Source organism: Rutidosis leptorrhynchoides, chromosome 1 (assembly GCF_046630445.1).
Source record: "Rutidosis leptorrhynchoides isolate AG116_Rl617_1_P2 chromosome 1, CSIRO_AGI_Rlap_v1, whole genome shotgun sequence".
NCBI classification, from domain to species: domain Eukaryota; kingdom Viridiplantae; phylum Streptophyta; class Magnoliopsida; order Asterales; family Asteraceae; genus Rutidosis; species Rutidosis leptorrhynchoides.
The window spans coordinates 259,487,909-259,492,730 of record NC_092333.1 but is presented as its reverse complement, the minus strand read 5'-3'; positions in this window follow the sequence as shown (position 1 = coordinate 259,492,730).

The following is a 4,822-nucleotide window of genomic DNA, read 5'->3' as shown; positions in this document are numbered from 1 at the left end:
CTGAGCTTCCATAACAAACCCGCATCTTCGAAAACATAGCTCGTATCCCTTGAACTTTCCGAGACAAAACCATCTCGCGCTCGCGTCATCAAACCTGAAAAACTTCATCATGAAAACTGCCCATATATGAAAAATCATATCTCAAGATCCAACGGTTAGATCAGCCTTAAAATTTTACCACGTGTAGATCAGTTAGTCTACTATCGACACACAAAAAATCAAGTCGATCCAAGCGTTAACAAACCCACTACGAATTTTTTTCTACATCAGCTCCCGAAACTCCGAATTTGAAAGTTCAATCATTGTTTCGCACGGAAACGCGAAGAACGAGAACTCAGATCCGACACCCGGATCTCCCGAAAAATCTATCTGCAACGAACCCATCGAACCGATCTCTGACTCCGTAACCCTTCGCGAAAAAATCACCATCATGATGCAAACAATGTCCCGATTATAAAATAACTTCCAAGAACCGATACCCGAATCTTGTGTGATCGACTCTCCCGGATACATAGACATATCCACGAGTTCATCGCGACCAACTAAGTCACATGGTCTCGATACATATTTCAAAACAAATCCCTCAGCCGGTCGTTTGATCTAAACTTGATGAAAAAACCGAATCATCAACCATATCCAAGAAACTTGCTTTCAAATTCGCCCCAAAGTCGAAACCTTGAGCTATGATACCACTTGTTAGGATTTAGGACCCAAACAAGGCATGTGATTTATACTAATCACCATACCCACGAACGACAAACGAATAATTAAAGCATAACGATTAATAAAAGCATAAAACGACACGGGATTTAACGTGGTTATATCCCAACTCCAAAACACGGAGAAGGGTTTGCTCCAAGGGCGCAAAACAGAGATTTTTCACTATTAATTTCGCGCACATATGTTAGCGTTACAATAGGGTGTTTATATATGCAAATATAAACAAGGAAACAACTTAAAGAGCAAGAAAACATGTTTTTCCTCGTCAAGCTCCCGGATAGGCTTAAGCAGCGCCGTGACTGGAGGAGCCGCGCCGTGGCTTATAGCATGATTTCGAAACCGACAGCTTTGCAACCTTCGAACCTCAATCCAAGTGTTGAGCCATGACGCGCACTAATGAGTCATGATGCGCCTTAACACTAAAATGCACTTTTTCTTGTTGTTTTGATATCCTTCACACATCCAACATGTTTTTTGAGTTTTCCAGCGATGTATAAATCTAAAATGGTGCCGTATTGTTTACAAAGATTTCGGATATCATTAATGCCAAATTTTGGGGGAAAGTTTGATAAGAAGATCGTAGTGGCGATTTTAGAAATGTTTATGAAATCGTCCCTACGAGACATGATGATCGTTGCTTCAGTTTGTATATGGATTATGGGCTATCTATCTGTGACCCATATTTGTACATTTGTTTTGTGTTAGAGTAATAAAATATTATGTTTGCTTTTAAAAAAAAAAAATAGAAATAAACGAGGAATACCTAGAAAGGCTAATAAGTTTGAGTCATTATTTGTTGCAAGTGGATATAAGTTTTAATAACATATGAAAAAGTGAACAAGTAAAATTGGACCACAAATGGAAAGAAAGTCGTCTAAAATAATGTTGTCAATATAAAAGATGAATCTTAAACGCACAAAGACTTTTAAGGCAGATTGCTTTGATGACCCGCATTTACAAGCTTTACTTTTTTGAACAAATTCCAAATGATTTAATCACTCTCAACCACTTGCATCGCATACTGATCTCCCTGAGCTTTCCCACACTAAAAATATCGAAACATAACCAATAATCGTCTTATTAAAAAATGAGATTATCTAACCTGTGCTTTAAGCACAGAAGTTAAGAAGTATTTTTTGAACAAAGCTTATCATGAATAATATGAATTTTAATAAATATAAATATAGATGTATAAATGAAAATTTAAATGTTTATTAATTGACTTTTATATCTATAGTTAATATTAAAATCCTATAACGATAATGTCATTATTAGGCTAATATTTTTGTTAAGAAAAAAGAAAAAAGAAAAAATATAAATATGGTGGGTGATGTCATTAATATAAATAATTTGAATTAAAATTAAATCTTATTAATTAATTATTATTAATAAATCTTATTAATAATTATTTTAATTATTAAAATTAAATAATTTTGAATTATTTTAATTAATTATTTTGAATTGAGTACGAGAAGGTATAAAAGCTAGGCAGAAGAAACCAATTCTAAATTTATATTTTAATTTACACTTTTAAAATAAAATGACAACCAATATTATCTCTTATGATTGGATGTGGATTGTTTAATATGCATTTTAAGTGTTTGATGAAATGTTCAGCTGACGAATTTCTTAGTCGAACTTTGTGGTTCCACGGGTCATTAAATTAAATGACTTTAACATTTACGTTCACTTAATACATAAAACATATCATTAAATTGTTTCGTTTAAACAAACCTGTGGTTCTACGGATCATTTCACTAGTTAAACTTGAAAAGTTTTAGCGAATTAACGAAGGCTTAATTAAGCTTTCATTTTTTTTTTTCTTATGCCCTTAGAGAGTCAGCCAAACCCCTATAAAAACAAAACTATTAACGTAGTACCATGAATTTTGTTAGATGAATACACTCATTAATCATTAATTGTCGAAATATCATCGATATGCAATAATTAAGTTATGTCTACTAAAATTTGAATAGCTGTAATTGCTATAAGATTATTTGTATATCTCAAATAATTATTTAATTCTTTTTTTCCTTCTTTAATTAGCCAAACAAGATTTTAATGTGGAGTCGCAATGTTGAAGGCAAATATCAAGGAAAATAATCCTCTAGTTATTATATATACTCCGTAGTAAATAAATAATGGAGAATGGTAAACAACAAATAATAGAGAGTGATTCTGGGTGTAGTGAGTCGAGTCTATATAGAGATTTCTCAAGGATAGCTATATGCAGAGCTGTCATATGACAATTATTTCTGTTCAAGAAAATTTAAATAATAGAAAATGTTACGCTTAAGTATATCATTTTTAAGTTTTAAAACTCACTTAAATTAAGACTTTTTTGCTCCATTGGTCATTCAATTATACACGAAACTGCAATTCGAGTCCCTCAAGTTTTTTTTTGGATTTTCGAGTCCTTAAAATTGCAAAATTTTGCAATCCGAGTCCCTCCGTCTAACTTCCGTCTAACTTCCGTCTAACTTCCGTCCAAATTGGCCGTTAACCTTTGACATGTGCCATGCGTGTGAGGGTAAAATCGTCTTTTTACTCTTTTCTTTGACTTTTTCGCTTCGTTGGTCCTTCATTTATACACAAAATTGCAATCCGAGTCCCTCAACTTTTTAATACAAATTTTTCTGTTTCTTTAACTTTAATAACCAACATTACTTAGAATTACAATTTTAAGCCTGGGATAGTGGAGTACATGTTATGTTAAGTAGATATTTCATTCAGTATGAAATAAACGATATTGATAAATATAGATAGTAATAGATAGTAATATCTATTACAGAGTAATAAACTAGCAGATATTAGATTGGCAAAAAAAAAAAAAAAAAAAGGTTAGAATTAAACTAATAGATACTAGATTAGGGAGCTCAATTAGAAGTCTCAAATTCGTAATAACTTCAATTAATGATGATTGAGTATTGAGTATAGCTACAGTAACAAATTCATAAATGAAGAAGATAACAAGTCGAATTTCGAATAAAATGCTTACAAAATAACTCGAGGATGACGATAACCTAGATGATACCAGTGAAATAATGTCAAATTCGAAATTGAAGAAGCACAAGCCATGATCGACGGAGAGATTCACTCTTCGAAGAAGCACCGATTGACCGAGATATTCATCGATTGATCAATTTCCGGCGAATGAAGCGGGAAGCGGTGGTGATGTAATTACTACGTAGGGTTTTTTTTATGGCGGAAAAATTTTGGGGAAGTCATACTCGAGTCAAAGCAAGACCTGCTGTCTCCCCGGTTTTGATTTTTTTATTCTTTTTCTTAATTAAATTTTTTATTTAATTTAATTAAAAAGAAAAAGTATGAATTAAAGATAAAAAAACAGATAAAAAGTCGAATTAAAGAGTTGAGGGACTCGGATTGCAAATTTGTGTATAAACGAAGGATCAACGAAGCAAAAAAGTCAAAGAAAAAAAGTAAAAAGACGATTTTACCCTCACATGCATGGCACATGTCAAAGGTTAACGACCAATTTAGACGGAAGTTAGACGGAGGGACTCGGATTGCAAAATTTTGCAATTTTAAGGACTCGAAAATCCAAAAAAAAACTTGAGGGACTCGGATTGCAATTTCGTGTATAATTGAAGGACCAACGGAGCAAAAAAGTCCTTAAATTAATTGCATAACATAAATATTCTTTTTTTAGTATAGATTTTTTTAATATTATTTTGATTTTAAATAATGTTATTAATGATAACGATTAGTTATAAATATAAAATAAAATTAATTTATACACGAAATGTTTAAACGTTATGTTTATCAATTTTCATTTATCAATTTTTTTTCATAAATCAATAAATGATTACTTAAAAACCTTAAATAATTACCCTATCTCTAATAATGCCCGAGTAAACTGACTTCCCATTGGGCCACACAATTAATACTAGCTTCCTATTCGTCCCTTACTATTCAACATTTTCATTTTTTATTTTTTTTTACACAGATGTTTAATGGGAAAATTACCCTATCTTCCAACAACAAGAGTAAATATCTCTTTCCTATTGCCTATCCCTCAGCTGTTCACGATTAACCCTCCAATCCTATAATTCTTTCTCTTATTTTGTTTTATATTATGTTT